Below are 14472 nucleotides of genomic sequence, written 5' to 3'. Positions count from 1 at the left end.
CTTCACAATGCTTTCAAAGTAAAGAGGTAAGTCTGTTTTAAAAAACCTATACTCAACATTCTGCTGTGATGTTGAAATAAAAAGAACAAATGGAAATCTCGTGGCTTTTGTCTCCCACTTCCTAATTCCTCACCTAAACCTCTTAATTTAATTCAGCTGTGATAAGTTAAAGAGGAAGGTGTCTATAGGGTGGGTGTCTTTTTTTTTTTTTAATTGAAATGGATGTAGCTAAACTCTTTCTAAAAGGAGGGCGGGGGAGTGTGACATTTCCTGACGAATTCCTGGCTTCCACTGGGCGATCTGTGATTGTTGCTCCTTAAACTGTTTCTGTAGTTTCTCTTCAAGGTGACACTTTTAACACTTCAATTCTGCTGAAGGCATCTGGTATTAATTTTTCAGATTACATCAAGAGCAAAATTAAATTTTTAGCATTTTAACATAAAAAATTTCAATAGAATCTAAGGTCTTTACTGATCTTGTGGAGTTTAATTTTGAAAATAATGCCCTGTAATTGATCAAAGAATGGGTGGAGAGACATTGTTAAATCTAATGTAAATGTATAACTGTAAATATGTATTACAACAGTATTGTGGCAGTTGTAACATACTTTTTAAAATTTCACAGTAGAGTGGGGCTTTTTCAAACTGACCCAACAAACAAAACTCTTTTAGTTTTAAAAGATCTTTTGTTACTTCAGGCTATTACTGAAAATCTAGCTTTGCGTGGTGCACGAAGGTGCGGCTGTTGGAAAATGAAGTTGTGATATCAGCCAAAATGCTCTTATTGGCCGAGTCAAGCATTTATTTCTTGCATACTAGGCTCTTTGTTCCAATACTTTTTTTAAAGCGAAAGATTCTGATGTACATACTGGTGGCATCCACTTTAATCACTAGTGCAAACACTAATCTCCTGTAAACACTCCCACCATTTTTGGCTTTTTTCATCACTTTAGAAGTCCAACTGCAAACAGACATGTGGGAGGACCACATTTAGTCAAAATTTCACTAGCCCTTAAAACTGACTCTTGCATAACATTTCCAATACTACAAATTAATACAGTAAGTAAGATTTAAATAAAGGTTCAGAAATGCTTGCTAATCAGTGCTGCATTGCTCTATTGCTCCAAAAGGTCCAGTGCAGCTTTGAATAAGACATCTTTGGAAAAATCAAGTCTGGAAAGACCTGTACTTTCATTCCATTAATGGTCACACAGGACCCTGGTAGTGTGAAATATGAGTCTTAGAACCCAATAGCGTCAAACAGAAACCTTAATAACTAATAGACTCCCCTTTTCTTTTTTTTTTCCTTAAATTTCATATTACTGTTGAATCATCAGGGGGTTGTCAGACATTTTTGTTAATTTACTGGTGTTTTAAAAAAAAATGCAGTTAAAATAATGTGTTAACACAAGATGCAAGTGTAATGCTTTATGTTAATTGACTAAATGGCTCATAGGGAGTGAATCAATGGATATGTACTACTGCAGGGAGTCTTTTAAGTAGCTTACCCTAATCCAGCATGGTAGACGCAGTATGTGACTTGTTGCTCAAATCTGAAAGAGAAAGGACCACCTCTGCACAAAGGCTTTAGAGAAAGAGATTTCTTCAAGATTAATCAGACTAAGATTTCCTCATTTTATTTACAAAACATCCTTTCTAAAGGTAACAGAGTCTTTTAAAAATAATTTTCATACTTCAAATTTAATATTGCTTTTCATTTTTTTCCCTAACATGCCATATATTATTAGATACTGTTTTTAAAGTGACATATGTTATGACTGCAAAGTTTATGGAAAAACTTTTTTTAATTGAAAAAAACATTTTCTTATTTATTTGGGTAGAATTTGCTAGCACTGTAAAAGTTTGGAAAATATACACACACATTTCCTGACCCGCTTGTCCCATACGGGGTCGCAGGGAACTGGAGCCTACCCGGCAATACAGGGCATAGGGCTGGAGGGGACACACCTAGGACGGGACGGGATGGGACGCCAGTCCGTCGCAAGGCACCCCAAGCGGGACTCGAACCCCAGACCCACTAGAGAGCAGGACCTGGTCCAACCCACTGCGCCACCGCACCCCCCGGTTTGGAAAATAATTAGGCCACTATTTTTGTCTTTCCATTGTATTCCATTGCTTTGAGAATGGAAAAGTGTCTTCCAAATGCATAAATGGAAATGTAATGTAAATGACACTCCATAGGCATCTGCAGTACATTTAATGATACAGTTAATGCAAATGCTGAAATGAGATGTGAATAGGCGTTAGGAATCTGATACAGGTCATCCAAGCTGCTCATGCCAGCTGGGACATTTTCTGTGCTCAAAGCCTATTTCCAGGGCCCCTGTAATGGTAGCACCGAGTACAGTTTTTTTGTTTGAGTATTCAAAATTTGCAAATCTGAAAGAGCAGCCTGCATCAAAATCAAAATTTATTGAGCGAGCCTAAAATACTGTCTAAATTTTCATTGTTTTTTTATCCGAAATATACAGACAATCAATTCCTGAGAACGCAGAAATAGAGTGAATTGATAATTCTACATAACCCACGCACCATTTCTTTTGATTAGCTGAATACTCTCACCAGGGTCCCTTCAAGCACGGTCTGTCTTCTGACCATTACCTATAAAGAGGCCTGCACTATAAGTGGGTACACTGATAATTATTGTCACTAATGTGATAAAATAAGAAGTTGTTATAATTTTACCAGTTGTTTTGCCTTTAGTTTGATGTTGTAGTGATTTAATGGAGCAAATTTCTCAGTTTGAGAATGCATACAGGCTAACACTGAAAAAGTTATCTATTATTGTTTTTGTAATGTTATTTTCATTAGAATGAATTGTACATTTCCTATGACAGAAATTAAATGAAAGGACTAATGAATTAAAAGTGGTTCGCCTTTTATTTTTAAACAACAACCTTTTTCCAAAACTTTGCAAGAAACCCTCATGCTGGGTTCACAACCTGTCCTTTCATTCAGGTGGGGTAGGGCATATTAGAAAAGGAACATTATGGATGATCATGCATAAACTGGAAAAGACAAGATTTTAGGACAGAGCAGGAAACCCTTTAAGATGGCATGCCACAGGGCTGAGATGGGGGGTAAATTACACCAAAGGCTTATCCAGATTGGAAGTTGCAGATGCGTGGAATTGCCTTCAGCAGAAGCGCACTCTTGCAGTTGAACCACATAAGATGAAATCCGACATCCGACAGCACGTTGCTGGTTTTCATTTGAACTTACCTAGGTTGAAAGTTTAAGGTGAAAATGAAGGGGTTCATTGAAACAGTGTAGCCAATTTAGTATTTTTCTTTTCAGAAATTTATCTTTTTTTTGTCTGTCATTCATTATATTCTGGACATCTGGAAATGCAAGCATATTGTACAACTCAAAGCACTGTATATGTCAAATGACAAATAATGACAGCTGAGAGTTAAAGATACAATTTTAATAACAGCAATTTATTGTGACATTAAATAAACTGTATAAACAGAGACTATTCATAAAGAAATTTAACACTGTATTGTATACAGGATACAATGAAACACAATGAAACACAAAATACATGTACTCAGGAACTCAAACAGCAATGTGTTATATTACCTACATTGTTGTTTTCTTCTGCTTCTTGTTTGTTTAAAACCCCCACTGCTCCTGCATGCTCCTTCACCTCTCGATGTACATTACCGTAGGAAGAAAGAACTGTAGCATAAGAATTTCACTGTATTTGTCAAATATACATGACAATAAAACTTGAAATTTGCTAGTAAATTATTTGAAAGCATGGAAACTTCTGACTGTATTTCAAATAAACATTAAAATGCACTAGGCTTGCACTGTTATGAGTTTTGCAAGTGGTACTGGAAGAAAGTTGTACAATGTAAACAGTAGCGTTATCAAAGAATGCAGTATCAAATATTTTCTACAACTTTGGACTTTGAAAAAAAGCCTACAAGCTTTATTGCTAAACAATGTCTCTCGTAGTTCTTGAATATTTGTTCTTAATTATGTGTTAGAAAAGAACCATCTATTTACATTCACAAATTAGTGTATATTATTCATGAGTTATTATTTTGAAATCCCAAAGCAATTTCAGCTAAACATTACTTATCTATTTTTTTTTTCATTAGGTTGTGATAAAGACAGAGACAAATAAAGAAAACTAACAATATAAAATGTTATTAATAACGAAAAAACAGAATTACATCAGTGATGGTTTACTATTATGAGTGCATGATAGAGAATAAATATTTAAAAAAAAAAAACATGTGGTTTTATTTGTTTATGTTCTTTACAGGTGTCGAATCCCAGCAATGTGCCGCTTATGCGGCTGCTAAAATGGCAGTTTGCCTTCTTGTGGCCATTTGGCTCGAAATACACTTGCAGATGCGGGGCGTCCTGCCACCCAGGACAGCATGCCTTCCCCGGATAAAGCTGACCCCTGACAGTGGCAAATTCATCTAGGCCATGGCAGCAAACAAAGCCGAAGCCTGTAAACAACGGAGGGCCGTTAGGATGCCCTCATCAGAAGGCCTTCCACCTGGGGGCAGCAATAGAGTCTTACTGACAATCATGGGAAAGGGTGGGTTAGCACACAAGCGACACACTCCTGTCTGCTTACACTCTCCCTCCAGACAACACCATACATCACGCCATGACTGGAGTCATATTTACTCCCACTACTTTTATTATCAGGAGGAGGAAAACAGGCTGGGAGGCGTGGTGCTTTCTTGAAACCCATCAAATTAGAAACACACAACCATCTGTATACTCTGCTGGACAGTTTGTTGTCCATTCTCCGTTGCAGTTTCGTGCTCTTTGCTCTTTAGCAAAGCCAGGAGAATTAAGATAAGACAGACACGGGCATGGGAATATAAAGTGCAAGTCAGACATGAGGCAGTTTGTGTTTGTTCTGGTGTGCCGCCGCGAGCCTGAAAAAGCAGCGCTCTCCAGGGGTGCCAGTAAACTGATTGATCTGTGTGCCACAAACGCAGACAAATATAACTTTCTGAATGTTCCCTAAGGGGAACCTCTGAAAGAAAGCTTAAAGCATGATTTACCCTTCTTAAACAATGCTGCAAAACTGCAGAGGGTTTATGTTTTAAATGAAAAGATATTCCGAGTACTTCAAGTCACAGTGACCCTGACTGGGCAAACAATTACTTAAAATAGGTGGATGGATGAATGGACAGTTGTATTGCCGTTAGTATAAATGAACGTTGCATAATGGATGAAGAAAGAGGCTGGTGAAGAAATGTAGGGCCATTGAGAAACGTTTTAGACAGGTTTACAATATAAACTAATTTGTGTTTATTTATGACCAAGGTCACTTTGGTTTAAGGGATATTAACAAAATTTATTAGAAATTTCCTGGTAATGCAAAAAGTCTCACACGCAGTTTTTCTTTCCATTGTAATTTAAAGTTTAATTTATTTAAATTAAAAATGAATTTCATGTTAAACCTGGAAGAGTAGGAAGGAATGCTGTGAACTGTAAACTGTCAATGTTGAATAATGCAATTAAAGGTGTAGACTGATTAATATCCAGCTGGTATGGCAATACAGTTTTGCACAAATATTCAGTTACATTGTATATTTTCACTCTTAAGCATATGGTCTCATGATAGTAAGTAAATGGCTATTAATCCTGAAAAACTCAATTTTTATTTTTTCAAAGCACAATGAATTACTTCTCTTCAGAAATATGTTTAATACTCCTAGAGAAATAAAATATTGGCTCTTATCAATGGACAGCCTTTTCATTTATCATTATTGTCATTCAGAAATTCATTATTTTCAAGTTATTTGAGTAACAAAAATGGGAAACAATAATCTGTCTGATTTGTCGCTGCCTTTTATTAATATGTTTTTAGAAAGTGAAGTGTCTTTTAGACAGCCCAATATAGCTGATTATATAGGTCAAGTGTGTTATATATCTGTATACTTCAAGAAAATTTTCGGGTTAATTGTTATCCTAAGGGTACAGTATAGAAACAGGGCAGGACTGTTCTAGCAACTATTTTGTCATTGACTTCCTTAAACGCAACCCAACAGTCTGTCCCCTTATCAAAATTAATACTATTTAAAAAAATAATCTGGCGTCTGATTTTTTCTTAAGCTGGGTGAGTGTGAGCAATCAATACCATTGACATTTTTGTTACATTAATAATTTACTCTAACTCAGTTTTCTAAGGGACATTTTACATTGTTTTATGTTGAGGATAATGAAGAGTGCTAATGAAGATATCAGACACAACTAAAGAAACCATAAAGTTATTTACTATTTGCTATTTAAAGTACAATCCATTTTTATATAACCTACCCTTTCATATCCATATATGGACTTTTTTAACTTGTTATCGTTGATGTATGCAAAAAAGTTGCCAGAAAACACTGAATAAATATTTCTAGAGAACAGAAAAATTAGGAAAAACAATATGAATTGTTTGAATATTATTCCTGTTCCTTAAAATTGAGTGAATACAACTCCTGGAATGAAAGAGCACAAATCAAAACATGCTATCACAAATCCTCCATCATTCTTGCATTGCTTTCCTGGATGCCCTGAAGCAAAGAAGGAAGAAGGGGTGAAATAACGAGCTACTGAGTCGCACAGACAAAATTAGAACAGACCTCTAGCCCTAAGAGTGCCTGGTTATAGCATCAGCACTGATAGATAATGGCAACACGGCAGAGAGGTGAAAACAGACATTCACACAGCATCGGAAACCACATGACATCACCTTATCTCAGGGAGAAAGAACTCTCTCTAGAGTAAAACTGATGGTGTTAAATGAACACTAAGAGAGTGCATTTCGTCCTGGGTTTTCAAAGGAACCCCTCTCAGGGGCATTGGAGTCTGTCAGAGCTGATTCAACCTCTCTCATTTTACTATGTACTAACATGCAAGCTGAAGGCAGTAACAATTCGAAAAGATTTCATGTGTCTCAACAACTGGACAATGTTCTTAAATTTTTGATTCCCCAGCAGGCACCTTAATCAGTAGGCTCTGGTTTCATAACCACAAGGCTGTATAGCTGCAGGATTTGCCATTGTTTCTATTTTTCAAGTGCAATGAAGAGGAATTTACAGGTGGAACAATCCCCTAATTCTTATGAATTCAGTACAAGAGCTGTATAGCATTATGGGAAAAAATCCAGAGTATGCTTTTTTACAACCTAATTTCTGCATAGTAAAATTTTGACATTAACACAGAAGCCGCCACCCCACATACACAATGTCTGAAACCGCTTGTCCCAAGCAGGGTCGCGGCGACCTGGAGCCTAACCCGGCAAACACAGAGAGTAAGGCTAGAGGGGGAGGGGACGCACCCAGGACGGAACATCAGTCTGACGCAAGGCACCCCAAGCAGGACTCGAACCCCAGACCCACCGGAGAGCAGGACCCAGGCAAACCCGCTGCGCCACCACATATTAAAATGAATAATATACATGCCATTGCTAAGTCATTGGTCAGATGCACATGACAAAATTTCTTTTTGATAAATTTTGTGGAAAAGCCTTGGGAAGAGGTTCCCGCTCTATTCTCAGACTGGTACCTTGAGTTACACAAGAGAAATTTTTATGTGCCCATTGTGGGGAGAAGGGCCTGCTGCCCCAGAGAACTGACCCTTCAAAGAATCGATAGTCTGTCCACCTCTTCATGATCTGATTACTATTGCTGTGCATGTTGTGCAGGAATGTACAACCAGCACATCACCTTCAAGCATCATGTTGAAAAGCCCATTGCATGCCTTAATGAAATGGGATATGCTCCAGATAGCCGGTCTGTAGCATCAGCACTACATAATCACATCAGGGTGGCAATCTGGAATATTGAATGTCAAGCCTGGAGATAAAGTTGAAAAGGAAAGCAAGGGAAGATGCCTTCTTCTTAGGAGAACTGCAACTTTGTCATACTGTATGCTGGACACATTACATGTTGGTGACAAAATGCAACTACTAAAGTTATGCCATCCATGTCCTTCCAGTCCCACCAAGAATCTATCAGATGTGCCAGAATAACATGTGCCGTGATGGATTCTAAGACCACGGAAAGGGCATGCACCCATTCCAGCTATTCCCATAGGACAACATGCGCAACATGCAAAAAGTGCGTGTGTATTTTTGTGTGTGTGTGTGTGTGTGTGTGTGTGTCACTTCACTGACTTCTTTGACAGACTTGTTTTCAGGCTCAATACAGAAGAAGTTACGTATTAAATGTCACTGGAGGATGGTACAGCTTTTGACAGGGAAAGTTTTCTGGTAATACAGTACGATGTTTCTGTATTAGTAAGAACTTCGAAAGATGAAACAACACTTTTAAAAAAAACGATATTTTAATAAGATCTGCAGCACAACAGTCTACAGCTTCCCTTTCTTGGCTGCTTTCCCAAAATTGTTGTAAGGCGAATATTCCAAGTTTCAACAAATTTCTTAACATCAGACCGTGAACCTAGATTCACAAAACATGGAAACTAATTACTCAAGAAAAAGTTTAAAAAAGACAAACTACAGAATTAACAAACTTTGACTTTAAAGTAATCCATGTACATTTTGCAAAATGGGTACACACACACACACACACACACAGTCTGATGAGAGGACTAAGACAACATGGGAACTCCATGAAGACTGAATGGTGATCAAACTAATACCCATTTCCACAGCTCAGGTGTGGGTGCCCACTGTGTGGCCCACACAAATACCATAAGATCATGTATATGTACATAAATTAAATACACACACACACACACCACTTGCCCTAAGCAGGGTCACAGCAAACCAGAGCCTAACCCAGCAACACAGGACACAAGGCTGGAGGGGGAGGGGACACACACCCAGGACAGAACACCAGTCCGTCACAAGGCACCCCAAGCAGGACTTGAACCCCAGACCCATCAGAGAGCAGGACCCCATCAAGCCTGCTGCACCACCACGCTCAATTTAAATTTGTGATTGGTTCAAGCTAAAGGATGGCAGAACTATAGATTTCTTGTTACAGTAATTTTCCTTGAGCTTTTGATCAGAGTAAATGTGGATGCACACATGTAAAGCTTACGTATGTACATTTTTTATTCAATAGCACATGTATAGATAATCAGATTTATTGAGATGAGAGTATGTTGTGTACAACAGCCTTTTCACATGCATTGTATTTTTGTCAATGAACACATAAAATTTGGTTATTTTCAAAATGCTCTTTGTTGTTATTGGTTTTGGGGCCATATGTCAAAGTCATTTGTATTATTATGAATTCACATTTCAAAGCCAATAAATTCCATGTAGCATTTAATTGAATTTTTCCTCTTTTTGTATTTTCCTGGAATGCGAAATAGAAAAATCCAGATCGAGGCATTCTCAAATTATTCAATAGTTACAGAAAACATTGCATGACACAGTGTCATGATGAATGCCAAGACAGATGTGGGTGGAACCAAGAGCAGATTTTACTGGATGCCGCAACCAGAAAAATGATGCCGAATGGAGCAGTGCTGAGGTAGGGAACAATTTGTGCAGGGATGCTGGAGTGGAGATCAGATGTCTGTGTGGGGAAAGGATGAATGAGGTCAGTGTTTGTCAGTGGGGTTGAGGTCCAGAGTTTCGCCAAGGGGCAGATCCAATCGTGGTTGAGGTCCAAGGCTAGGGTGGAGTCCATTGTTCAAGGAAGAGCAGGTGTCAGGTTCAAATTGTGATCAGAATTAGAGTCAAGGGACTGAGCCACAATAAGACACATGGTTTACTCACAGGTTTTGAGACTTGCAATATTTCTGCGGTTGTTGGCCATTTTTTATTCCTCCTCCTTGATTGTGAGGTGGGAGTATCTTCTATGTATGATTGTCTTGGGATGTAACACATAGATTTAAAGTTAGTGTCAAAGAGGCTAAAAAGAGACTTAAAAAAACATGTTTAAAGATTCTGTTTTGTTTCTTCATTTAATTAGACATATAAGCAATTAATGTCCTACACAATATAATTTTCGACTGTCTATTGTCACAAACCGCTTGTCCCACGTTGGAGCCTTACCCAGCAACACAGGGTGCAAGGTTGAAAGGGGGGGGGGGCACACCCAGGATGGGATACTAGTCCATTACAATATGATTTTGTTTTTTATTGCTTCTATACTCTACATGTCTGCGTGGGTTTCTGCCAGGTGCTCTGGTTTCTTCCCAGAGTCAAAAGACACACAGTTCAGATGATTTGGTGAAGCCAAATTGCTCTTAATGTGTGTATGGGTGAGTAACTCTGTGTGTGTGTGTGTGTGTGTGTGTGTGTGTGTGTGTGTGTGTGGGTATGGCTACGGCTACCCTGTCATGGACTGATGTACCATGCCCAGCCTTGCACCAAATGATTTCAGCAAAGGTTCTGGATGACCATGTCACTGATTAGGGCAAGAGGTTACTGAAAATGGATGGATGGATGGATGGATGGATGGAGGGATGGATTATTTCTGTTGCAGGTAACTTCATTTTTCTGGTCAATCTCACAGCAAAGATGTTACAATGTAACGGTAAAAGCTCAAACTTAACTGTTAAAGCTGTAGAAACATTTTTCATACTTGAAAAACATTTCCAAAAGCAACCTTTAAACCTTGGTTGAACTGTTTGACAACTGCTTTCAAAAGGGTTTAAAACTTTTATAATTACTCAGACCGTAGAGAGTTAAGAACTTGTTTAAATCTACATGACTGCCAGTTCTGCAGTGGAGTTAGAAGGTAGGATATGAAAACAAGTATTATTGCCTTAAAATCCTTTGCTCTTTGATTAATCAGAGTTACCTGTGATGTACAGCAGCTTCAACTCAATCCTTTCAGCTGGTATAGCACGTGAAGTTTCCATCAAGAGACCACTTCCATTTCATTAATCCACTTTTGCCTTCCTCATTCAGAGTAGAAGCTTGTAATTTACCAGAAGCAGACTTAAGAGTGGTTTACAGCACTAATTTATAAAACCCTCACTAATCCTACTAGAAAGCACTAGGTGAAAGCTAGCTGAATTAATGAGACTTTTCTTTTTTTCCATTTGGGGAAAAATATTTTCAATGCAAAGAATGTTTACAATCCATCTTCTCCGAGCTTCACAAACGAAGGTCTCCGGCTTACAAAATGACATCAATGTAATGCTGGTTTAATGAAACACTATCAACACTGAATTAGTGAAATTAATTAGGTTTGCAATTAAATATCATGTTTTTTTTTTTTTTTTACCTAGTAAAGTGTAACAACTGTTTTATCAAAGCTGATAACAGAAACCTCTCTTCTTCTTCTTCTTCTTCTTCTTCTTAATAATAATAATAATGTTGTGCAGCAGGGGACAAAGACTGGTATTTCCCATAGTATTCACCTGAGAAGCACAAGCACAAATGTTGCCTCAGTGTCTGAAACCCTAACCCCTGGCTCTAAGCTCTAAGTTTACATTATTGCCTCCAGTACCTAAAAAGTTGTTATACCACTACAATGAAGCACTATTGCTGTGGGATAGTCAGTCCCTAAAGTCTTCTATTTCTGATCAGAATTTTTCAACATGGAATACTGAATCTTGACATTGTGCTTTGTCCGAACCATTCATATGAATTAAAACCACAAGTTCAGAGGCTGCACATTGACAGTTATTTATTTTGTGAGAGTACAGTTTGTTGTATGTGCCTAATGTTCTTAACCATGATTGACTGAGTGGTAACTGTAAAACATCAATGGAATATCTGTCTTTATATATCGCACAAAATTTAATAATGGATTTTCATCAAACGGAACTCTAATGCTAACGCTAACATCTAGTGCTATTACTGTTCTTTTGAAATGCATGGTATAAAAATACAAATGGAAAACCCAGTGACATTTGATGTTACATGACCAAATAAGAATTAAAATAAGCGTTCATGACATTCCCCTTAATAGTGAATTGATTAATTGGAGAAGTAAGTGGCCATAAAGCTTGGTTGAGTCATAGTACAAATATTTGCGGTGGGTTCAGCTATTCCTTGTCACTATCTGGTGAGCGCTGTGCACTTCCACCAGCAAACTTTCACTCTCAGTGTCCTTATCTTTGTCCCTTTTCTCTGGAGGTAATCCATCCTCCTGAGAACTATTGTTTCCCTCATCTCTTTATCTCCTCTCTCCTGATGAGATGGTGCTTAGGTTTAGGCTTGCGTTCTTTAGCACTGGCTCTCGTTATGTTGACACCTCCTCATTTTGCTTCAGTATGTTTACTTATACTGACCTCTTCTTTTTCTCAAACTTTCTTAAAAAGTCAATGGCTGGTTCAGAGCTTCTGTTTCCATGCTATTGATATTGAGAATTTATATCTGTTGACTTGAACTGAATTATCTGGAAAGTGAAATTAAAGTTAATATTCACAGATTGCTCACTATTATTTTCCAAGGACACAATAAATAATATCACATTTCACAAGCTTGTGCTACGGATGTTTCTCTTAAGAAAGTACGTTCCTTTTTATTCCTGGTAAGATTAGTCAACAGGGTTGGATCTGATCAATTCAACCATTTAATCACTTTAATTTATCCAAAAGTTGCTTGGACATGTTACTTCCAAACAGTGTAATACAAATGAAAGGAAAGTTTGAGCTTAAGGAAAACCTTATAATATTGATGCTGGAATAACCCTAAATTCTCTCCTTTTAGAGTTGAATGCACCGGCACTTGTTTATCATTAGACTTGAGCCTTTAAGCATTAATATAATCATAATCAATATGCTGCTGTAAGATATACCTTGTTTTCCACTTATATACATAGAGAAACCATGTTGTATCCTAAATATTGCAGCAGAAGCAAGGGTTTGTAGCTCAAGACTGCCGCCTTATGTCTCTTGTGGTAGAAGGACACCGACGGTCACACATCCCTGAGGACCTAGGGCAATGGTTCTTAACCCTGCTCCTGAAGGTGTGATGTCAATGGGTTTTAAGCCCTCTTGAACAATTATGCATGCCACTGAACTAATTATTACCTGACTGAACTCATTGACCCTTTATTTTCAACACTGGGATTATTAGCATTTTTAGACATCAGAAAATGCATGTGCACACTGGACAAAGGCTGAGTGCTGTTGATCTAAGGGTTCTTTTTAATGTCACTTGTATGAGTGTGGTATTAAGAAAATTAAAACTAAAAATAGCCAACTACCTTTCTACCTTCTCATACAATAAGATTTAAGCACTGTTCGTCTGAAAAATTAAGAAATGCATCTCTCCAGACTTAATTCTCCTACCCAATAATATCATTTATGTCTTGTATTGCTGGCAGTGTGGCGGTGCAGCAAGTTGTTTAGTGCCTGGGATGTTCGGGCAGAGAGTCAAATGCAGCTCAGTCTGTGTGGTTTGTTTGTTCTCCACACATTTACATGGTTTTCCTCCCATAGTCCAAAGATGTGCTTCAGCTTGACTGGAGACTATGCAGGGCCCAATACAAAAACTGAATAAGCGAGACATTTTCACAGTTTTCTTTCTTATTCTGTTCATGAAACATGGGTAAAGAGGCACATTTTGAACTGGCAGGAAAAATAATGAGTCATTTCTTTAGAGAAGCTGTGGCAGAAGGTATTATTAACAGTCTTTTACAAGGTATGGTCCTGCAATTTTCATGTAGCTCATAACTTTCGCATTCACTGTAAATGAATCTATTTCTGCAGTAATAAATCCTTTTTTTTCATAATTGAGCAAATATAATAACTATAAAAGTGGTTGGGCCGAAAAGTTTAGCTTTTTTGGTGTTTGGTTCATTATGATCAGGTTTATCATTAAACAATCACTCTCATAGTGATCAAAAGCAAAGGAAGGTAATCCTTTATAAAACCAGGCTGAGAGTAATTTCATTTTTCATCCACTTCCCCTTTCCACAGTAACTGTGTTTGGCATCGTGCTGGGGCGATAGAGTTGTAATATGGTTCCCCTACACTGCCCTCAGAGGAACCCAGGAACAGATTTTATTGGCTTCCAATAAAAAATCTGCACAAGCTGTGAAGTACCAAGTTGCTGGAGTGTGGCAGTTTTTCCGTTAAATGACCTCTCCAATTTGGCACTGATCCAGAAGGGCACATGCAAAGAGTAGAAAATTCCTATGAGCTTAACTTTTTGCAGGTAATCTCTGATTAAATATCAAAGACGATATAGTGCTCAGGGGAGGGGAGACACAATAAAACAAAATCTTGTAGAACATTGTAAACTGTATATTATAGACTGTTATACACAGATGTATTTGGACATACAGTTCTTTAAAGCAATGAAGACATAATGTTTCTTCATGTCGTACTAAACCAGATATTAACATTTACATTTACATTTATTTATTTAGCAGACGCGTTTCTCCAAAGCGACTTACAATGGATACTATGTAGTGTTACCAGTCCATCCACCTTATTCAGCAAGGTGACTTTCACTGCTAGATACACTACTTACAATGGGTCACTCATCCATATATTTAACAAAAAGGCTTAAAAAGAACCATGGAAAGCATACAGACCT

Source organism: Scleropages formosus, chromosome 6 (assembly GCF_900964775.1).
Source record: "Scleropages formosus chromosome 6, fSclFor1.1, whole genome shotgun sequence".
In the NCBI taxonomy this organism is placed as follows: Eukaryota; Metazoa; Chordata; class Actinopteri; order Osteoglossiformes; family Osteoglossidae; genus Scleropages; species Scleropages formosus.
The sequence above is the reverse complement of the archived record's forward strand: the minus strand, read 5'-3'. Positions refer to the sequence as shown.